The 25,082-nt window shown below is 42.4% G+C and overlaps 1 protein-coding gene across 2 annotated transcripts in view; it reads left to right on the top strand.

Annotated features, from left to right (window-relative positions):
* Positions 1–25,082, top strand: part of CARF (calcium responsive transcription factor) — a 2,518,000-nt gene that overhangs the window by 299,567 nt on the left and 2,193,351 nt on the right. The gene's annotated exons all lie outside the window — the stretch shown is intronic.

Raw genomic sequence — 25,082 nt, 5'->3', positions numbered from 1 at the left:
TAGGATAGGAAGAGATGAGATAAAAATTATGATGCATAACCAATGTACAGGAAAGTCCCCAGGAATAGATGGTATTCCTGTGTACGTTTGGAAGCTAGGAGGGAAAAGACTGATGAAGGTCTGGAAGGTTTTGGTTAACAATGTTTTAAGAGAATACAATGTTTTAAGAGAAGTACCAACATCCTGGAAGAAAGCAGTTGTAGCTGTAATACCTAAAGAGGGTAAAGATCCATTAGACCCATCTTCGTACAGGCCCATTTCAGTACTAAACCATGATTATAATGTGTTTATATCTATAATGGCTAAAGGAATGACAAAAATAATGCCAAAATTGATAAATATGGATCATTGTGGTTTTGTGGAGGGGAGGCAAACATTAAGACAATATTAACAGAAAGCTGATGATCCAGAGGGAAGCAGAATACAAGAAGATACCATTGTTGTCGGTGGGTCGTAATGCAGAGAAAGCATTTGACAGAGTAAGCTGGTACTTTATGGCATGGGAATGGAAGCATTTGCATTTCCTGAAAAAAAGTTATAAGGTTGATTAGCAAGATATATAAGGGATCAGTGGTGAAAATTAAAGTGGGTGGGGTCCTCTCTGATAATTTCTCCTGAGAAGAGGAACCAGGTAGGGGTGTCCTTTTTCACCTTTATTTGTATTATATTTAGAATCACTGGCAAAGAAAATAAGGGACTCAGAAATTCAAGGATATAGTTAGTATTGTAGTCAAGAAAAGCTGGCAGTATTTGCATATGATGTTATTTTATACCTGACAAAACCAGAAAGAGACATTATAGTGTTGTGGAACATTTTGAGCAAGTTTCATATCTTTTCAGGATACAAAAGTAATGAAGCTAAAACGAAGGCAAAATGGTAAATTATGTTCCCACACATGAATTGGTTCAGCAATATTTTTATTTATGGGGACATGATAAAATGAAATGTTTAGGAGTATGGATTACATATGATTCTGGCGTGGCAGCTAAGGATATGTGGGAAGAGGCTAAACAAAAGATAATACAAAAACTGAGAAAATGAAAGCTTTGTTATATGGATGTGGATAGTAAGATACGAGCAGTCAAAATATTTTTAGAGCCTTTAGTCTTATACACTGGTCAGGGATATTTCTATCAGTTGGAGAAGTTGTGGATAGCAATTAATGAAGAGCTGAAGGACTTTATCTGGGGAGGGGAAGACGGCAAGAGTCAAGTGGGGAAAAGCCGATTCTTCCAGTAGAACAGGGTGGATTGGGATTAACCAGTTTGAAGGAGGTATTTCAGAGCTACACAGTTAAGGCTCCTATACATAGCATAAGCAGAAACCTATAATTTAAAGTGGAAAGGGATGATGATAAAACAAGGGGGAAGTTGAAGAAACAAGGAGAGACTGGGGTTTTGGATGGAGGCCTTTAAGGAGAAGAACCATAATCATACAGAATATTGCATCCATAAAGTAGGATAAAGTATTCTAAGAACTAAGCCAACAGGGGCATGGAGAAAGGAGATTATGACGAGAAGGGTAACTGCAATTAGGGGATATAGACAATAGGCATGAGGAGGCTGGAAGTTATTGGAGAAAATAGACAAAGAAACCAAGGTATTGGGAGCAAATAACTAGAGAGGGAAAGGTAATGGAATGGGAAGAGGCCAAGAAATTATTTGCACTACAGGCTAAACATTGCCTTTCCTGTCAAGGATTGATATCAGAGTATAGGCAGGGAGAAAGAAATAGGGGGGCCCTAAATGAAAGACCAGCAGTTGTAGAGTTTTTGTTAGAATCTAGAACAGACGCTACCATTAAAAAAGGAATAATTAGTAGGGCATATAAAATATTGTATGATAACTATAAGAATCAATTAGAGGAGGTTAGAAAGGATTGGGAAGAGAGATTGGATAAGCAGTTCACAATGTAACAATGGGAGGATATATGCATATCTCCCAAATATGTAACACAATATGTAAGATTTAGGATTTTTGCTTGGAAATGTTTACGTAAATATTTTTATACCCCAAGTAGACTCCAGAAAATTTTTCCTCAGGTAGACAACAAATGTTGGAAGTGTGACGGGGAAGAAAGAGGTACTTGGAAACATATTTTCTGTGAGTGTGGTGGGTTGGCGGACTTTAAGGATTCCCTGCAGGATACACTGTCTGAGATGTTGGGTGGACAGATTGGTGTGGCAAGGGAGATCATTTTTGTGAGCTATGATACTATGATACAGAATCGGAATTGTCTAGACATTGTAAGGCCTTGCTATGTCTAATTATGGTGGCTGCCAAAAAAGCAATTACTAGAAAATGGAAGTCAACATCTAAACCAAGTGTATTGTAAGTAGTGAATATAGTAACAGAGACAAAACAACTGGAATTCAGATCTTTAGTAAAGGGTAGGAGCAAAGCATAGTTGAAAAAAATGTGAATTGTGGGAACAATACATACAGAGGAGGGATGAGGTTTAAAAGAAGGCAGGACTTAAATGAACTATGTAATGTTTGAATGAAAATGATTGGGTATATTATAAGTGATGTATAATGTTTGCAACTGGCATTGTGTCATTATGGTTTGTGATTTAAAATACTTGCTGCTAGGGTTGTGTTTGTGTGGTTTGTTTTTATTTATATAAATGTTTGATTGCCTATATTGTAAGTGATGGTTTAATCAAATTATTTCTTGTTTAAAAAAAGGGGGGGGGGTTGAATAATTTGTTATGTTGCTTTGATTATGTGATATATAGTAGTCTATGTGAAGTAGGATGTTTGTAGACGTGAATTTATTAATAATTTGATTACTTTTATAAAATGGTCACTTTGCCTATGCCAGAAGTGATGATTCATAAAGGTGTTTAAAAAAACAAAACAAAATGAGAGTAGATCCCTTGATAGATTTGGAGGTGAAGTATACACTGCTCCTACCCTGGCTTTCAGGGTTTTAAACTGCCAGCCTCGCATACTTTCATACCAGCAGACCTTGTTGGAGCAGATAATTCCAAGATAGAGAGTACTGAAGACAAAGACCCAAAACAAGAATTACTGCATCGATGTGATCTCTTTCTTACTAAGAAACCAAACCCGCTTCTATGATGATGATGATGCATTTTACAAGCTATTAGCAATGGTGGTTGTTATTCGACATATCTGGTTGAGGACACCCCCTTACCATACACCATGAAATTATTAAACCTAAATGCCCCTTTAAGGATTGTCTTTTTAGGCCTTTTTCTCAAGACAGGTATATAAAAAGCTGGAGAAGAACTCTGTTAGACAGATTTTAGAAATTTGTGCTCAGGTACAGCAGGAAGTTCCCAGCCAAAACCTGGCCTTCTAACATTAGTCAAGAGCTCACCAGATCTAACAATGAAAGGTAAATGGAAAAAAAAGAGTGGCAAACAACACATGATGAATAGCCCTGGGGCCTCTAGGCCAAGTTCTACTTGAGGAATCAGCCATGATGTAGCCAGGCTGCCCGTTTTCCCTATCCCTCCCCAAAGATCACCTCAACACCATCCCCTTCCTCTTTACCATCATCTAGAGCTTGAAGCATGTTTGTATGCCTTTATATGAAATTGGAAATGGGTCAGTCATAACAAATAGTTACTAAGTATAATAAAATATAGACACAGGCTTCAGTTCTTAAAGGGACCGCAGTTCAGAGGTATCCCACAAGTTTCCAGAGACCAGATTCACTTCATCCCATGAGGTCTTCGACATGTTAGAAATAGGGGCCATAAAAAGTGTTGCCAGGGGAGGAAGACACATGTTTTACCCGATACTGTGCCTGGTCCCAAGAAAAGAAGGTCCTTGGAGAAACTATATTAATCTTCTTCCATTTAAACACATTAAGATGCTATTACTATTGATCCTATAAGGAGCTTTCAAGGTAACCGTTGACTTGAACACTTGCCTCCACAGAAAGTTCCTAAGATTTGCAGCAAGGGGAGGGCACTTTTAGATTACTGTCTCCACTTCGGCTTATGCACTGCACCCAGAGTATTCACAAAATGTCTGGCTCCAGTGATAGATTTTTTTCAGAACAAAAGGTGTTCAGTTCTTTCTCTAACTTGACAATTATCTTATACTAGCAGAGTCCTACCAGTGTGCTTTGCATGTTATGAATTTCATTCTGAGGTGCTTTAGGCACTTTGGCCTGGCGGTCAACAGGCTGATCCCCTCTGTGAAAATGACCCTTCTGGAAGCATGTTTGGAAACTTCCTTGTACATTACCTTCCGTCCCAACAGTACAAACTGGAGATGATAGCATAATAATTCAGCTTCACGCAAAAGAAGGAAATTACAGCCAATGAATACCCAAGGCTTCTGGGGTACATGACACCATGTATTATAATGATGCCCTTGGCACATATACATGTGAGGATACTTTAGTATTACTTTAAAGACAACTGGTATCAGCACCTCCAATGCTTAAAAAATGAAATCTCATGGTGAATGCAGCAATGTCTGAGCAAGGGAATGTCCTTTCGGCATCTGGAACGTATACTGATCCTGATCACAGACTCTTCAGACATAGCATGGGGGGTTATATGGTGGGACCTTCTGGTCCAAAGGATCTAGGAACATAGGAAATGGTGCCCATTTTGGCATTGAAAGCCTTTTCTCCTGCCTTGATAGTGGGAGTCCTCAAGTGCAGACAGACAACATTACACTGATGTAGTACCCAAAAAGCAAGGAGGGACTCACTCATGTCTCCTGTACAGATTAGCCATGCAAGCCAGGGAGACGGCAGCACAGAAGGAACTATCTTTGAAGGCCACATATATCCCCTCCGGGCAGAATGTGATACAGGCATACTAAACAGAGTATATGTGGATCTCCACAAATGGATATTACACAGGGAAACCTTATAGATCTAATCAACAGGTAAGGTTTACCAGAAATAGACTTGTTGCCTCTCATCTAAACAGGCAGCTGAGACAGTTTTACTCAAGGCTTGCAACCCCAGGAGTTTGAAGGTAGATGCTTTTTCCCCATATTGAACAAGTCTGTTTCTGTTGGTTCTGTCTTCCATACCACCGATTCCCTGGGTAGTGACAAAAGTACCCAGAGAAAAGCCAGAAATTCTGTTTTTGGCTAACGCAGCACTGGTCCTCCACCTCATGAACCTGGACAGGTGAAAAATAGCAAGTATTCTGCATTAGAGTCTACTTACTAAAGCCACAAAACATCCCTGATATACTCCTGTGTGACCATACTGAGGCTGACAGGCTGGATGATCTCAGACTAATCTCATGAAGGCACACATTTTAGAGGGTGTACTAAAGTTTATGAAGAAGGCTAGGACACCTAGCACAAGAAAACCTTACCTAGCAAAATGGAAAATAGTCTCCTTCTGTTGCCTCTTCAGGGATCTTGACCCCAGAATGGGGTATGGTGGCATTGGTCTTGGAATATGTCAGAGCTCTACAAATCAGGCTTAGCTTACAACTCTGTCAAAGTTCATACTTCTGCTTTTTCAACTTGTCTGCATTAACATTCTTGTAAACTATATTTACATTTAAGCAGTTCCTAAGGGGAATCATTAACCTTGACCCCCTCCCATTAAACAGATGGCTGCACCATGGAATCTCAGTTATATGTTAGAAAATCTGACATTACTTCCCTCTGAACCAGCAGCTTCTTATCCTGTACAATTTCTCTTTTGGAAGAGGTTTTGATGGCAGATGTTCTTCGTGTTTCACTGTTGCAGTCATTACATTTGGGTAATCTGCTGGCAGGTTGCCCTCAGTCGGCCTGAATTCCAAAGTCTTGGGTCCTGCGTCGGTTGCTGTCTTCTCTTCCATGACGTCAGGGGTATAAAACATGCAGCCGATGCCATTTGCTTTAGTCTTTCTTGCTGCGCGGTGCCCGAAGCAGAAGTATTTCACAAGTGCCGGTCGGCCGACTACTGAAATATTCACGTTTGAGTTTCAGAACCAAAGTCTTCAATAAAGCTAAGTACCCCGTTGGGGAAACTTTTTTCTTGCTTTTTTACTGATGTCAGAAAAAGTTAATAATTGTATTACTTGTGGGAAGCAAATACCTCATAAGGATTTCCATTTGTACTGTATTCCTTGCCTAGACCCTGACCACAACGTGCCCTGCTGTCGGTTTTGTGCTAGATTTAACCAACGCACTATTAAGCGTCAGTATATTTTTGCATCTAAGTATTTTGGAAATGGATTTAACTACCCAGAGATGTCGTCGGATAGCAATCCGATTACTGGAGTACATAAAAACCCAAAGAAAAGATCAGAGAAAGGCAGTCGAGATCCAAAACTGACGATGAAGCTTCTCCTAAGCCAGTCGCCGGTTCACCGGTACTCAGTGAGGTGCTTTTGCAGCCCCTGATACCCGCTACCTTCGAGTCGCAGGCCTCTACCGACACCCATGTGGAGTCAGGCATGCCGCAAGATACTCAGGGTATTGGACCGACAGATGTATCTCCCTCAGATGGGTCCGGAGCAGCTGAGCAGGCACCGGCTTCCGAGGGTGTATTCAGACCTCAACATTTTTACATCAAACCGATGAAAGCTGCAAAACCAAAACCAAAGGCAAAGATACCTTTTAAAACTAAAAAAAAACTATGCCTGAGCCACGTGCACAGGCCTCTATGCCTAAAAAACAGATGATCAAAATGGCTGAAGACCTTATTACCTTGATCAGGGGTACCCATCCCCCTCCAGATAAGAGCCCTAGGCAAGACACTGACTATGAATCTTCAGATCAGGTTTCTATTTCTTCTGATTCCTCTTCTGATCAGGAATTATCTTTACCTTGCTATGAGGATTCTGATGCCAAGGAGTCTATTCCATCTGCATCTCCTCCTGAGGATTATTCATTTGGAGAAACCTTGCATACTTTGAGGGAGCATTTTCACTGGGAGAGTCAAGACTTCTCAGAATCAAAAAAGAGGCTCAGGGATTTCCTCCTTCTTCCTCAGCACAAGCCTTTAGCCATTCCCCCTGTGTTAGACATTGTGGATGATGTTTTTTCGGAGTCAAGCCTGACCCCTGATTCTTTACCTCCGGCTCCCAGTAAGCCTGACAGGTATTACAGGGTCCCTGACTCACATAAATTTTTATTCAGAAACCCTGCTGCTGATCCTGAAACTATTTCACAGGGTCCTAAGGGAGTTAAGGCCTCAACAGCAAAAAACCCTACCCCCTCCGACAGAGATTCCAGGGTGCTGGACAGATGGGGAAAAAAGGTTTATGCATCTGCAACCTTGGCAATCAGGGCCTTAAACTGTCAATTTCATATGTTTAAGTACTAACAACATGTTATGGGATTGCTGAAACAGAAAATGATGTTGATTTCAGAATGTGCAGAAAATAAGGAATTGCAGGAATTATTGCATGCGGCTGAATAAGTTGGAAAGCATACTTTGCAATGTGATTTTGATTCTTTAGAGGCCTCCTGCGGGGCCACAGTTACTGGATCTGTGATTAGGAGGCATGTCTGGTTAAAGGAACAAAATTTGCCTGGTCATGTTAAAGCTAAATTACTAGATGCACCTTTACAGCATGATTCTCTGTTTGGTATTAAGGCAGAAGAGGTTTTAAAGAAAATGGAAGACAAAGCTAAGTCTATGCAAACTGTTAAAGATTTTTTTTCAAGTGCAGCCACCTAGATTCAGTAGACACTGGCCTACAAAAAAATTGGTCCGTTCCTGTGTCAGACAGAGCTCAAAGGGGCAAATCCAGATGCCCTAACGGTTCCAGGTATCAGGCTCAAGACTCGTACAGGTCAAAGCAATGGGGCGCATCCACCTCCAAATCTGGAGGAGATAAAGCGCAAACCTACAGAAAGCAATCCCAATGACTTCCCTCTGCCTACACCAAGCACTTATCTTTTGGCAGCACCCATGGGGGAAAATTAGCACGTTTTTCTCAAATTTGGCAGTTAATAACCCAGGACAAGCGAGTACTGAACATAGTATCGCAGGGATACAGATTCCATTTCCACACTCTGCCAATGACAAATGGTTGGCCAGACCTGCCAAAAACACAATGGGCAGAGGCACAGAAACAGGTTACGTCCCTCATGGATATGGGGGTCATTCAGATGGTACCAGAACAGTATAAAGGACAGGGTTTTTACTCAAGACTGTTCTTGGTACCCAGAAAGGACAAGGCCTGGCGGCCAATACTGGATTTATTGATTTTGAACACATACCTGGACATTCCAAAATTCAAAATGCTCACTTTGCAACAGCTTCTGCCCATGCTGGGCAAGAATGCTTGGCTGGTGACTTTAGACTTAAAAGAGGCATACCTGCATGTCCCAATAAGACAGTCATGCAGAAGATACCTCAGATTCAAGGCTGGCTTACTGCATTACCAATTCTCTGCACTGCCCTTTGGATTATCTACTGCGCCCAGGGTCTTTACAAAGTGCCTAGCACCAGTAATTGCATTTTACAGACAAAGAAGTATTCGAATATATCCTTACTTGGATGACTGTCTCATTTAAGCAGAGAACAAGGATACTTTTCTAAAACACCTGACGTTTGTGAAAAGGCTTCTAGCATGCCTAGGGTACACAATAAACGAAAATAAATCACAACTGGTACCCTCTCAAAAGATAACATTCCTGGGTGCAAGCTTGCATACAACTGCCCAGATGGCTTACTTCACGCCAGACAAACAAAGGCAACTGACTACATACTTCAAACTGATGGCAACAAAAACCCAGTCTTCTGCGAGACAAATTCTGCAGGCTCTGGGCTTCATGGCATCCTGCATCCTACTAATTCCATATGCAAGACTGCATATGAGGAAACTTCAGTGGTACCTAAAAAGTTTATGGAGTCAACATTCACACAGTCTGGAAACAATGATTCCTTTCATCCCCTGCCCGTAACAGGAGTTTCTATGGTGGGCAAAGGCCTGCCACCAAAACATGGGGCAGCCCTTCACTCTACCCCCTGCCAGCCAAACCTTAACAACAGACGCATCAGATTATGCCTGGGGGGCCCACATGGCAGGAGGATGCATTCAGGGCATATGGGCACTAAATCAAATGCATCTACATATCAACCAGGAAGAGATACTAGCCGTTCAAAATGCCCTAACAGCATTCAAGGACTTAATCCATCCAGGACAACTACTGATAAAGACAGACAACACCACAGTCATATGGTATATAAATAAGCAAGGGGGCACGCACTCATACCCCCCTTTGCAGATTAGCCATGGCACTGTGGGACACAGCTTTGACCTTCCAGATAACTCTTCAAGCTCAATTCCTGCCAGGAAAATGAACACTCTGGCAGACGATTTAAGCAGAAATCTTATGGATCCTCACGAGTGGAAACTAAATCCACAAGTATTCAGCATGATAACAGAGAAATGGGGGAGCCCAGACATAGATCTATTTGCCTCTCCTCAAAATTATCATCTGAAAAGATTCTGCACAAGGACTTATCACAGACAAGCATGGAAACTGGACACCCTATCTTTCAGTTGGAAAAACCTATCAGTTTACGCCTTTCCTCCTCTGCCTCTTCTACCCAAGGTCCTCCTAAAAGTCAGACAAAGAGAAGCCAAAGATGATATTAATTGCCCCGGACTGGCCCTGCCGATACTGGTACCCAGTCTTAAGGAACTTGTCTCAATACCCAGCTTGGACCTTGCCTCAAAGACCACAACTACTATCCCAGCAAAACATTCAGATCCTGCACAATCAACTACAGACTCTGAACCTGGCAGCATGGCTAATCATGTAATCATACCAACGACACCTCTCAGTAAAGCTGTGATAGATGTCATTTTGGAAGCCAGAAGGCCTAGTACTAGAAAATCTTATGCTGACAAATGGAAGAGATGTTGTGCTTGGAATCAAGCACAAGGAACTGATACAGCAGAACCACATATTCCTCAGATATTACAATACTTAACTGAGATGCTTGACAAAGACCTATCTTTCTCATCAATCAACATCCATGCCTCTGCCATTTCGGCTCATTACAATACAGAGCCACCAATCTTTCCTCATCCCTTACTAAAGCAGTATCTTAGAAGAGCCAAAAACCTAAGGCCTCCTGGAAGATCACCATTACCTGTATGGGACCTCAATTATGTGTTGGAAAAGCTCACCCTGCCTCCATTTGAACCAGCCGCTACCACTGATATAAAGTTCTCATCATGGAAGACAGCCCTGCTACTAGCAATTACTTCAGCAGGAAGGGTTTCAGAGCTACAGGCCCTCATGGCTGTAGAGCCTTTTATCATATTTTACCCAGACACTGTGTCTCTGAGGACAAATCCTACGTTTATGCCTAAGGTGGTTTCCAGTGTGGCTCTTAACCAAACAATTCATCTGCCAACTTTTAATCCAAATCCGCAGAACAAAGGGGAGAGAATTCTGCATTCCTTGGACGTACACAGACAGCTAAGATTCTACTTGAGCAGGACAAAAGCTCTAAGAAAATCTGAGCAATTACTAGTGTCATATGCTGCAGGATCAGAAGGAAAGGCCATCTCAAAGCAGACAATTTCAAAGTGGATAAGCCACTACATCCATTTCTGCTACTCACACCATGGTAAACCTGTGCCGAAGGGCATTAGATTTCATTCCACCAGAGCTGCAGCTACTTCGGCAGCCTTTCTCAGAGGGGTACCAACCAAAGACATTCTAGAGGCTGCTACTTTGAGTTCTGTGCACACCTTTACAAAGCATTACAATTTGCCTCTCTACTCTTAAGTCCAAGGCAGGCTTTGCCTCTGCAATGCTGCAGGGCCTTATAGCCACACTTAATGCTGTTTAGCTCCAGCCTCCCAACCATAGCTTTGGGATTCTACCCAAATGTAATGACTGCAACAGTGAAATACGAAGAACATAGTACAGTTGTGTACACTTACCATAAATGTAGATGTTCAAGTGTATTCACTGTTGCAGTCCAGGTTACCCTCCCACCATCCCCCCGTCATGAAGGTAAAGTTTATATTGATGCATGTTTATATATATATATATATATATATATATATATATATATATATATAATAAAATATTGCTACCTTTTTGGGGGCACCTGACATTGGGGGCAAGAAAAACTAAAGAAAATGGTGTCGGCTGCATGTTTTATACCCCTGACAACCTGACGTCATGGAAGAGAAGACAGCAACCGACGCAGAACCCAAGACTTTGGAATTCAGGCCGACTGAGGGCAACCTGCCAGCTGATTACCCAAATGTAATGACTGCAACAGTGAATACACATGAACATCTACATTTATGGTAAGTGTACACAACTGTACTTTACCTCTGCTAGATATGTTTCAAAATTGAAACCTTTAATGTGCAAACATCCTGTTTTAGTGTTCCATCAAAACAAAGTGGCTTTATAAACTAATCCTTTGCTTTACAAATTAATCCTTCTTTTATGCTTGTTGTAATTACTGAATTGACCTTACACCAGACCATTCAGCTTCAAGTATTTTTTTCCTAAGCCCTTGAAACTCAGGAGAAAGGGCCCTAAATTCTGTTGGTTCACATAGAAGACTGAAGTTCAACATGTGCAGAATGACATATTTCAGAAAACTGACCAGCTATTTGTTTTGAAAAGAGGGGAAGGGTAAGTCATTAACTAGCAAATTATTTCTAAGTGGTTGGGGCATTCTATTACATTTTGTTATCAACACCATGGGAAGCAAGTCCCAGAACACATTAGCGAGGGTGTAGGCATTTTTTTTTTTCGTTTTGTATTCTAAGGTCTAATCCTATTGTGGCCATCATTAATGGTGTTGTGTGCCTTCATCAGTACACTTTCATTTGGATATGACCACACTGTCTCTGGCCCTCCATACAAACTAATGCAGTGTAATATGTAAGATTTGATTGTGAGGAAAGTTAAAGAAATAATGACCACACTGTTTCAAGCCTTCCCCAAAAGGTATAGCAACTTTCTGTACATACCTCTGAGCAGGACCAGTATTACACTAGGTGGGGTCCAGGTTAGAGGCCTCTACTAAACCGTGTCATAATCAAGTTATGCAGCCTAGGCTATCCTTTAGCCACCCCCCCCCCCCAAAGCTCTGGCAGACTAGATGTTTTGTGATGCATTTTATACCTTATTTTTGAAAGATAGCAGTTACTACTACCCAGAAAAGTTGTATATGTGCCCATAAATCGTGTGTGTCCAAAAGAAAAATCTACACAGAGACAAGGAGAACATGCAGACTTCTCACAGAAGAGGCTACAGGCAAGAACTCAACCAGAGCCAAGCACTCTGAGATGGCAGCATTGCTCACCTTACTAATGATATTTTGCAAAAGGTCAAACTGGGTCACTAGAGACACATGAATCAATGCCACTGGGGCCAGTCTTTGAAGGGCTATCTATCTATCCACTGTTGAGATTTCTTTGCAAAACTTTCATGCAATAAAATGGTACTCCACCACAAAACATGTCTAGGACTGGAATTCTAACCTCAGATCTTTTGTAGTGCAGTATACGTATGAATTTGACCTTAGTGACTTGATAGCATGCTGTTGAGGCCACTGCATGTTGTTTTTTTCCGGTGAAATACAAAAGGTTTTTACCTGTTATGTGTTGGCAACTCCGTAAAGAATTCTTTTAGGTCATTATTGCATGCAGTATACTGAACAGAAGTTCACCACAACACCCAGAATGAAGACAGAGTGTAATGCATAATGTCAGTCTGTGGCAGTGAAGACGGATGAACTAATGATGTTGTGGCCTGTCTTTGAATGGCTATATTTCTGCCCCCTTTGAGAGTTCTTCACAAACATTTCAAACAAAAGGAACAGTATTCAGCTGAAAAAAAACCCCACAAGACTCGGAGCTTCCAGTGCAGCACATCTCTGAATCTGACTCCTCCGTTTTAGCTATTTGAAAGCATGCCATTATAGCCACTGCTTGTTTACCCCTGTGTGTGTGCACGTGTGTGCACGTGTGTGTGTGTGTGTGTGTGTGTGTGTGCATGTGTGTGTGCACATGTGTGTGTGTGTGTGTGTGTGTGTGTGTGTGTGTGTGTGTATTTCTTGAAGTATAAATTTAATTTTAGCAGTTATGTTTTAACAACATAGAAATAATTTTGTTTACATAATTGTTGATTACAGCAAACTTAACTAGAAGTTCACTGTAGCACCCAAATGAAAATGAAGTCCAAGTGTAATCCAGTATATTGTGGTGTGATAAGAAAGGCACTTGAACCAAAGCCCTGTCTTTGAAAAAAAAATATGTTTGTATTTCTCTAAAATGTCATTACAAAAATTTTAACTTAACTGTACTAGGGTACCTCCTTGCAACACAAACCTAAAACTGCAGTTCTGTCCTCAGAATTCCTACTGCAGTACACTTTATAATATGACTCTACAGCTTTAATTGCTCCAAAGCTTGGCATTATAGCCACATCATGCTACAAGTGAAAATAATATATACATTTTCTAATGAAATATATAGGATTTCTTTACTTCTGACATAAGGACAACTTTCTTGTGCAGAGAAACTGAACATTAGAAGGGTATTCTGTTACTACTAAGATAATGAAAAACATCTTATAATGATATCAGCCAACTGCAGCATGCATCATAGGTACATTACATGCGAGCATGCGCGCGCACACAAAAATAAAAGAAGCATAAATAAATCAGATGGGCTCTCTTGGAAATTAATTCACACTCCACAACAAGTACAAATAGGACTCTGTCATTGTCCATGTTGGTGTGAATGACCTGAGACATATCTCCCTGGACTACATGAAAAGAGACATGGAGGAACTCTCCGATCTTGTAGCCCAGGCAGGTATGACCCTAGCCCTGAGTAGCATCGTGCCATCACCCAAAATGATACCACAGTACAAGGACAAAATGATTGACTTCAACAATTGGCTAAGCTTCTGGTGTCATTCTAAGGGGATCCAGTATCTTTCTGCCTGGGATGACATGATCGACAGACCACGATGCTTTGCCAGAGACTGCCTGCACCTGTCACCCTTGGGATTCCGGATACTGGCTAAGGCTCTGGCCAACCCTATAGTGCCTTTTTTAGGCAAGGTTCAAATGACAAATTCACCACCATAACAGGTACAAGCAAGCAAAATCTGAGGGTAATGCTACTCAGTGCTAGACATCTAAACCTCAAAATGCATTCACTCGAGGCACTCCTTAAAATGGAGAACCTCGACATCTGTGCAGTGCTGATTCAAGGCTCCTGAGAGCACCTCTGAATTAACAGGCTATAATTCATAACACACCTTTCGGCCACCTAACCTGGACCGAAGCACTAAAGGTGGCGGCGTATCCATATTCATTAAGGATCTCCACACCTCCAGGCTAGTTGCTCAGCATAATGCATCCGAGATTATCCAAGTGCAACTAACTCTGGGAAAGACCACAATCCAAATTGTAACTTGCTACAGATCTCCTACCATGCCCCAGGATTCCCACTTCTCATTTCTCGATACACTGGAAAATATTAGGGTACAACCCAACACCCTAATAATGGGCAGTTTCAACTACCGCACCATTAACTGGGAAAACTACTCATGTACCAACTCTTTTGCTCAACGCTTTCTGGAATTCATAAATTCCAATGCCTTGGATCAACTTATCCACACCCCCACCAGGAGCAGCAATATCCTAGACCTGGCCATTACCAATATGGGCGATTGGTGTTCCACACCAGAGGTCAGTTCCTCATTGGTCAGATCCGACCACAGGCTAATCACCCTAGACAGCCACATCCCGTCCCCACCCCCATTAGGGAAACCACAGTAAAAAATTTCTCAAAAGCCAACTTCACACTTCTTAAGACAGAAGTGGCAAACTTCACGATACCTATGCAGACAGACAATAGAGGTGCAACTGCTGAATCCTACACAAATGCACTTTATAAGCACTTACACGAGTGCATGGATCGTGCTATCCTCCAAAAAAAAAGGAAGCCAATCTGGTGGTCCCCTGCCATAAACAAACTCTACAACAGAAGAAAGAAACTGTTGCAAAAAGAGTAAAATCCCATGATTGGAGTACAAATAGGACTGAGAACCCACACTGCGAAAATAGTAGATTCAAAATCCGTGGTCAGCCTCCGTAAAAAGCTGAGATCCCTCATAAAATCCTCCAAAGCTAGTTACAAAAACAAAATCACCACTGATTGTAAAGACAACCACAAAACATTCTATAGCTATGTCAAGAATCTCAATAGGCAACACTCAAATCTGCTCTGAGTTACAGCACAATGGCACTAAATATACAGAAGCAACTGATATTGCCAGCATCTTGGCAGATGGGTTCAGTGCTAACTTTATCCCCCTCTCACCCCCTAAAGGGCACATCTCTTTACCGGAAGAATGCAAAGTTCCTGTAATCATGACTGCACAGGCAAAAACCACACTCTCCAAAGCCAAGAACACAGCATCCATGGGACCTGACAACATCCCAGGCTGTGTTTTACATGAACTACAGAATGAACTGGCACCCCACCTAAGCACCATGTTCAATCATAGCCTCACCTCAGGCTTTGTGCCCACTGAATGGCACACGACGACAGTTATCCCACTTCACAAAGGGGAGCCACCACGGACCCTGGGAACTACCACCCCATTAGCCTAACAAGCCTGGTCTGCAAGACCATAGAACGTATCATCATGGAACTTATAAACAAAGACATTGGTAATCTCCAAACTCTGGACCCCACCCAGTTCGGGTTTGTAAAAGGCAGATCATGTCTCCTAAACCTGATAGACTTCTTTGAAGCAGTCACCAAAGCCGTAGACGAGGGTAAGGTGGTTCACACAGCCTATCTAGATCTCGCCAAAGCTTTTGACACCATCCCCCACTCTGGAGTTATAAATAAACTCACTAAACTGGGTATAAATCCCTATGTCAAAAGATGGGTTGCCAACTGGCTCACTGACAGAACCCACACTGCGAAAATAGTAGATTCAAAATCCGACTTCAGAACAGTGACAAGTGGAGTACTACAGGGTTCATTCCTGGGTCCGCTCCTGTTTGGTATCTACTTTTCTGAAGTACAGACTAACACAGAAGGTCTTTGGCTAATGAAGTTCACAGATGACTGCAAACTAGGAGCCATAATCGGAACTCCTAACGATGTGGACATCCTACAAAAGGGCCCCACTGAGACAGATGCCTGGTGTCAAAGCCATGGCCTCAAGCTCAATACCAAAAAGTGCATTGTCATCCCCTTTGGTAAAAACTCTGTACCCATGAGCTACCACATAGGTGGTAGTCTACTTAACCCTGAAAGTGTGATGAGACCTTGGGACACAGGTGGACAGCAGTCTCTCCTTTGATAATCATGTCGCCACAGTAGTCGGGAAATCCTTCTACGTGGCATACCTCATCACAAAAAGTTTCTCATCCAGGAAAAAAGAGGTCATTGTTCCCCTGTACTCATCACTCATTGGACCCATCATAGAGTACAATGCCCCTTTTGGTATGTACCTCACAAGACATCTACAACAACTGCAAAGGCCGCAGAAGTACCTCACAAAGAGGATTACCTGCGTCAAACAGATGCCCTACGCAGACGGTCTCAAAAAACTCCAGATTTACTCCGTAGCATATCGCCTACTCAGAGGTGATCTCTGCATAACGATACACAGCTATGTCAAACCCAGAGCTGTTGGACATGCTTCACTTAAATAAATCTCAATCCCTCTGAGCTACATGCTTTAGGGACATAAACCTTGTCACCACAATAAACAGAACATGCTGGAGGGATAGATTCCTGTCCCAGAGACTTCCCGTACTCTGGAACAAATTACCTATCTATATCAAACAAAGCTCCTCATTAGCATGCTTCAAGAAAAATATTTGATTGGATGGGAAATAGGAAATTCACCCCGGGGATCACCTCCGTGGCTCTGCTCGACAGGGGCACAGGAAAATAATTTTCTTGGGTGGCAAAAGCCAGGGTACCTTTTTGGCTAGGTTTATATAGACCCAAGGGCCAATAGCCTAGTACCTACCTATGAAACCTATAAGGTGAACATAATTGTTTGTTGTGCTGTTAAGCTCTTGAAACAGCACAACTTTCCATCAAAATAACCAAAGAGATCTCAGTGATCACTGTCAAATCAACAAACTGCAGAACAAAGAGGTACACTACACACACACACACACACACACACACACACACACACACACACACACACACACACACACACACACACATCCAATCTTATTGTAATGTTCTGCAAAGTAATAGAAGATATCTGAATTAGCAATGTCAGATCAACAAAAGTGCACATTATAAACAACCACATGCACACACACAAAGAAAAACAAATACAAATAAATTAGCATCATGAATTCAGATGCTTGCTTTGGAAGCTGAAATCATGATTAGCCTAAGATGAAGAGAAATATGCAGTACTTTGTGCTGTGCCCCCATCCCTCCAGCAAACATTACAAAAATGCTACGTTTCCAGTTAAATAACAGCCAAATCAGCAGCACATGATAGATACACCAAACACAGACACACACACACACAGACACACACACACACAGACACACACACACACAGACACACACACACACACAGACACACACAGACACACACAGACACACACAGACACACACAGACACACACAGACACACACAGACACACACACACACACACACACACACACACACACACACACACACACACACACACACACAGTCATTTGTCTACTTTGCTTTCAGCTCAATAACAAGTTATTAACTTCACCAAACAGAGCTGGTTATGGGTGCTCCTGAGTGCCTAGCCAGGCTAATCAACTTGTCTCTTGTTTCTTAACTTTTCAGTTCCAGACTACATCTGTCTTTCTGCAGAGAAAAACAAATAAAACACATGAAGCTAGAATATTCTCATTATCTCTTCTCTCCCTCCTGAAAGAACAGCAATGTCAATAGCAGCAGGCAGAGCAGCAAAATCCATCAGAAACACCATTATGCACACTAGACCTAATGAACTAAGAGTCCAGGGGTAATTGAAGAAAGAGGCTACCACTATTTCTGTCAACTGCAGAAGTGATTATGATGGTACCAGAACTGACCACTTGACAAGGAAATATCCATTCATAAGCACAAACAAGCAGGTCAATGCATTAGCTGCTGCTGTTTCTATGGGGATTAAATAGCCCACCATTACAGCTGCAGCCATTAACTAATTCAGGTCCAAAACCTCTAATGCATGCCTTGCCCCCTGCTTACAGTTAGGATCCCTACCCACTTTATGTTCTTTGATGTCTGTACACCTGTTGCCTGCTGCCCATCACCTTCTTACAACCCAAATTAGATTATTTACCTTTGTTTTACTGCTACAGCCTCCCTCCCCTCCAAGCAGCAAACACTGATTGTAAAGCAGCTTACTCAACTTTTTTAACAAACGAAAGAGGTGTTAACTTCCATTTTGAGATGAGAGAAGCTTTTTAGCACTTGAGAACTTCAGTGCTTAAAACTTTTTTTTTTTATTAGCTCGTTTATATTTGCTACCCCCTTTGCTTGAGCACATGTATGATATACTGTATGTAGTCTTAATGTCTTATGGCAAGCCTTCACATTAGAACACACAAAAGGAACATTACCACGGCTGCCACAGCCTTCCTTGAAGGAATCTCTACCTAGGCCATCCTAGAAGCAACCACGTGGTCCCTTGTACACACTTTTCAGAGCACTACAACTTAGGAGTTGCATCTAGAGCTAGAGCAATATTTGCTTCTGTTGTCCTGCAAGGTCTAATTTGATTTCCAGATATTTCATTCCTCCCTGTTATCTCTGCTTTGGGAATTTTCTCAAGAGTGTGGATTTCAACAGTGAATACTATGATGAGCATAGTACAGTTGTGTTGGGATCTTAGCATAAATTTATTTGTTTGAATAGTTTCAGCTCCCTTCATTCCCCTTTTCCTGGTATTTCTCTGGAATTAAGGTGGTAGTCTCATCCCTCTTCCCCACCTTGTTTCTACTTTACCAGATTCTAATCCCTTCTTTTGTTACCCTTCCTCTTGGAATATTGGGATTGGGGTATCTTGGGGTGGACAATGGCCAGTAGTGTATGTTCCACATAGTCCACAGTGCTGTGGGGGCCACGTGTTTCTTCTGTGATTCTTCCAGGACAAGAAACATCTGGAGGTAATACTGGCTGATGCAGTTTTTAAATACTGCATTTCTCCCTACACTGGAGATAAGATATCAGACTGAAACCTGGAACTGGGAAGAGTTTTTGATCACTGTCCAGCTGTGGGCTGCCTGCAGGCAGGATATCCCAAGAGTGAGGATTGTAACAGTGAAACTACTCAAACCTTAACATTTATGGTAAATTCCTAACATAAAATTACTTTGTGGATCCACCATCACTTTATCAAGCTTCATATTCAGCAGGTATTGTGCACTTCACTAAAGCAATAAAGTAGAGAAACTGTGATCTAGTCCACTGAGTGCAGAATAGTTGAAAAGCAGAAATTTTAAGTTAACTAATATGTCTTACTATATATCATAACTTTGTTTGACTAAATTTTGAGATGGCCAGGTTATATGCGGTCTTAAAAATCTTGCCACACAGTTTCAGATGCAGTAAAGTGCTGGACAGTATAACTGAGCATTTTACTTCTTTTACTTGACAGCCACCCGGAGGTGTAAACCTTGGCTCTAGACGATTGTCAGTGTTGAAGTGATACTGTGACCCCATGAGCAAAATAGGAAAAAGGTGTTGTGGATGGATGTATGGATTCATTTAGTAGCATTTTGATTTCATTACACACACATTGTTCTAAGCAAAGTTTCATGTATGCAAATGTTAAGGGGATTATGCAAAATGCCACTTGACTGAATGTTGCTGAGCATAAATTGGTGACTGTGTTTAGTTTGTGATTAGGATTGATATTTTCATTTAGTTGCATTAAGATTATTTTAAGGTTACATTTTCAGAGTTAGGGTTTTGCTTTGGGTTGTGGGGGTATCTTCTACATAAAAAAATAAAATAGGATGTTCATCGTGTTACCCTGCTGCAGTCATCACTCTTGGGTTATCCTGTCGTCAGGCGGTCCCGCAGTCGGCCGGAATTACAAAGTCTTGGTCCGGCGTCGGTTGCTATCGCTTCTTCCCTGACGTCAGTGCGCCAGGGGTGTATATATAATGCAACTGACGACATTTTCTTCAGTCTTTCTTGCCGCGCGGTGCCCGAAGCAGAAGCAGTTCACAAGTGCCGGTCGGCCAACTCCTGAGATTTTCGAATTCGAATTTCAGACTGAAGTCTTCTATAAAGCTAAGTACCCCATTGGGGAAACTTTTCTTGCCCCAGACCGATGTCAGAAAAAGTTAACAATTGTATTTCTTGTGGGAAGCAAATACCTCAAAAGGATTTTCATTCTTATTGCATACCTTGCCTAGGCCCAGACCACGACGTCACTAGTTGTCGTTTTTGTGCTAGATTTAATAAGCGTACTATTAAAAGACGTTTTGATTTCGCACGACACTACTTCGGTATTAAATTTAACTACACTATGCCGTCGGAGCAACCGACTACAGGAGTGCACAAAAACGCAAGGATAAGGACAGACAGCCTAAGCCAGATTCTGAGGCCTCGGCTGGTCCGGTCTCCGGTCCTCAGTGAGGCTCCGACGCAGCCCCTGACTACCGCAGATCTGGAACCTGAGACCGCTTCGGAACTTTTGACGGAATGTACCAGGCCGACGCAACCATTTTATTCAGGCCCTACTGATGACATTGCTGAGAAAGATGTCGGTACTGCAGAAACGCCATCGGTTTCTGAAGGCGTTTTCAGACCGACGCTCACCATTAAAACGTATCCTAAGACGAAGACTCCTATTAAATCTAAAAGGACTACACTTCAGTCCCCTGTTCAAGGCCCCATGCCTAAGAAACAGATGCTCAAAATGGCTGAAGATTTGATCTCTTTAATCAGGGGTTCCCAGCCCCCTCCAGACAAAAGGCCTAGACAAGAGGAAGATTATGCATCCTCTGAACAAGTGTCCATTTCTTCAGACTCCTCTGAGGACCAAGATTACTCCTTCTCCCCTTATGAAGATTCTGATGCTGAGGATTCCATTCCCTCATCTTCTCCTCCTGAAGACTACTCCTATGGGGAAACTTTACACACTATGAGGGAACATTTTCACTGGGAAGGTCAGGACTACTCTGACTCGAAGAAAAGGCTCAGAGAGTTTCTTTTACTCCCCCAGCACATACCACTTGCCATCCCACCAGTTTTAGGCATTGTGGATGATGTTTACTTAGAATCCAGTTTGAACCCAGACTCTCTATCTCCTGCTCCGGCCAAGCCTGGCAGATACTATAGAGTGCCTGATTCCCACAAATTTCTTTATAAAAGCCCTGTTGCTGTCCCAGAGACAATCTCCCAGGGTCCCAAAGGGGCTAAGGCTTCTATGGCTAAAAATCCTGTACCCTCTGAGAGGGATTCCAGAGCACTAGACAGGTGGGGGAAAAAGGTTTACACCTCAGCCACTCTAGGTAGGAGGGCACTAAATTGCCAATTTCACATGCTTAAGTATCAGCAATTTCTAATCTCTCAGTTAAAGCAAAAAATGACCACTCTCCCTCAACAGTCTGAATTGAAAGAAATGCAGGATCTGTTGCATGCAACTGAACAGGTGGGCAAACATACCTTACAATGTGGGTTTGATTCTTTGGAGGCCTCCTGCAGAGCAGCTGTCACTGGGTCTGTTATACGTAGGCATGCTTAGTTAAAGGAACAAACTCTGCCTGATCATGTTAAAGCAAAGCTTCTAGATGCTCCCTTACAGCAGGATGTTCTTTTTGGAGTTAAAGCAGAAGAAGTCTTAAAGAAAATGGAAGATGAGGCAAAATCTATGCAGACAGTCAAAGATTTCCTACAGGTACAGCCCCCTCGCTTCAGAAACTGGCCAACAAAAAATTGGTCCTTTCCAGCTACTGACAGACCACAGAGGGGTAAATACAGACGTCCAAGAGGCAGAGGACAACCACAAGCCCAGTACAAACCTCGCCAATGGGGCACTACAACACAGAAGGGAGGAGAAGACAGGTCCCAATTTACCAGAAGGCAAACTCAATGACTTGCACCTCATCTGGCCAAGCAACACTCTCTTGGCAGCCCCCTTGGGAGGAAAACTCGCACTTTTTTCAGACAACTGGCACATTGTCACAAAGGACAAATGGGTCCTAGACATAATTTTACAAGGATACAGATTCCATTTTCACACCTTGCCAATGAAAAGAGGAATGCCAAACCTGCCACAAAATCAATGGGCAGAGGCACAAAAACAAATTACAGCTCTCATGGACATGAGAGCCATTCAACTGGTACCTACTCGAGAGCAAGGTCAGGGATTTTACTCAAGACTCTTTCTAGTGCCCAGAAAGGACAATGCCTGGAGACCAATTCTGGACCTTTCAATTCTAAACACCTTCTTACAAGTACCCAAATTCAAGATGCTAACACTACAGCAGCTTCTTCCCATGTTGGGCAAGGAAGCATGGCTAGTAACGTTGGACCTCAAGGAGGCATACCTGCATGTCCCTATCAGACAAAGTTGCAGAAGATACCTCCATTTCATTGCAGGTTCAACCCATTACCAATTCTCTGCACTGCCCTTTGGCTTATCTACTGCGCCCAGAGTCTTCACAAAATGCTTGGCACCAGTAATTGCATACTGCAGACAAAGAGGAATTCAAATATACCCATACCTGGACGACTGCCTCATCCAAGCAGAAAGCAAGGACATTCTCTTACATCATCTGGCTTTTGTAAAACATCTACTAAATTGCCTGGGGTACACAGTAAATGAAAAGAAGTCAAAACTAGTACCCTCACAAAATATGACATTCCTGGGTGCCAGCTTGAATACAACGGCCCAGAAGGCTTATATGACGCCAGACAAACAACTACAACTGATTCAATATTTCAAAACAATGGCAACAAAGACCCAATTAACTGCAAGAAAAATTCTGCAGGCCTTGGGCTTCATGGCATCTTGCATACTACTAATACCATTTGCAAAGCTGCATATGAGGAAATTACAGTGGTACCTAAAAAGCGTATGGTCTCAACACAGCCACAGCTTGGACACAATGATATCTCTTATTCCCTGCCTACAACAGGAGTTTCTATGGTGGTCACAGGCATGTCACCTCAACAAGGGTCAGCCTTTCACCTTGCCCCCAGCCAGGCAAACTATCACAACAGATGCATCAGACTACGCCTGGGGGGCACACATGGCAGGACAGGTGCGTTCAAGGCGTATGGACTGCAGATCAAAGGAATCTGCACATCAATCAAAAAGAGATGCTAGCTGTACATAAAGCTCTGACAGCCTTCAAGAATCTATTACATCCAGGACAACTTACAATAAAGACGGACAACACCACAGTAATGTGGTACATAAACAAACAAGGGGGTACTCACTCCTACCCTCTATGCAGGCAAGCAATGATCTTATGGAACACAGCTCTGGCTTACCAAGTTCAGTTACAAGCTCAATTCCTGCCAGGAAAGAAGAATACATTGGCAGACGACCTCAGCAGAAACATCATGGATCCCCACGAGTGGAAACTAGATCCACAAGTATTTACAATGATAACTCAAAAATGGGGCCTTCCAGACATAGACCTGTTTGCCAGTCCTCAAAACTACCAACTAACACAATTTTGTACAAGGAAACTTCACCATCAAGCTTGGAAAGTGGACGCTCTCTCTTTCATTTGGAAAAACCTGACAGTATATGCCTTCTCTCCATTGCCTCTCCTCACAAAGGTACTTCTGAAAGTCAGAAAGGAGAGACCATGACTGATTCTCATAGCCCCAGACTGGCCACGCCAGCACTGGTACCAACTATTGAGGAACATGGCCCACGGCCCACCTTGGATATTACCACAAATTTCCCATTTGCTCACACAACAAAACAATCAGATTCTTCACAGCCAGCTCAAAATCTTAAATCTGGCTGCATGGCAAATCAACTATGCATCCAGCCAGCTCCTCTTTCCCAAGCAGTTATGGATGTTATTCTGGAAGCTAGGAGGCCAAGCACCAGGAAGGCTTATTCGGACAAATGGAAAAGGTTTTGTGCCTGGAACCAAGCCAAAGGCCAAGACACAATTCAGCCTCACATGCCTCACATTCTACAGTATTTAACTGAGATGTTGCACAAAGGACTTTCTTTCTCCTCCATTAAAATCCATGCTTCAGCTATTTCAGCCCACTACAACATGGATCCACCCTTATTTTTGCATCCACTTCTAAAGCAGTACCTCAGAGGGGCAAAAAACATTAGGCCACCCAGGAGAGCACCTACACCAACATGGGACCTCAATTTTGTTTTGGAAAAATTAACACTACCTCCCTTTGAACCAGCTTTCTCTGCAGATCTACAGTTCCTATCATGGAAGACTGCCTTGCTGCTAGCAATAACTTCAGCTAGAAGAGTCTCAGAGCTACAGGCACTAATGGCAGTGGAACCTTTCCTCATTTTCCATCAAGACAGAGTTTCTCTACGAACTAATCCTTCCTTTATGCCTAAGGTGGTTTCCAGTGTGGCTTTAAATCAAATCATCCACTTACCCACCTTCTTCCCAAATCCACAGAACAAAGGTGAGAGACTCCTGCATTCCTTGGACATTCACAGGCAACTTCGTTACTACTTGGACAAAACGAAGACTTTCAGAAAATCTGACCAGCTCTTTGTATCCTATGCTACAGCTTCACAAGGGAAGGCTATATCAAAACAAACCATTTCCAAATGGATAGGCCATTGCATACGTTTCTGCTATACCCATCATGGAAAACCAGTTCCTGCTACCATTAGGCCCCACTCTACCAGGGCAACAGCTACTTCTACAGCCTTTCTCAGGGGGGTTCCAACCAAGGAGATTTTGGAAGCTGCAACTTGGAGTTCAGTACACACCTTTTCCAAACACTATCACTTACCACTTTACTCTAAGACTAGGGCGGGCTTCGCCACTGCAGTTCTGCAGGGCCATCTAGCCTCCTCTAACCCTCTATGATTCCTCCACCCATCCTTAGCTTTGGGATTCAACCCAAGTATGATGACTGCAGCAGGGTAACACGATGAACATAGTACAGTTTTGTACCT

Source organism: Protopterus annectens, chromosome 6.part0 (genome assembly GCF_019279795.1).
Source record: "Protopterus annectens isolate FY-2018-M chromosome 6.part0, PAN1.0, whole genome shotgun sequence".
NCBI lineage: Eukaryota > Metazoa > Chordata > Ceratodontiformes > Protopteridae > Protopterus > Protopterus annectens.
The sequence above is the reverse complement of the archived record's forward strand: the minus strand, read 5'-3'. Positions and strand labels throughout refer to the sequence as shown.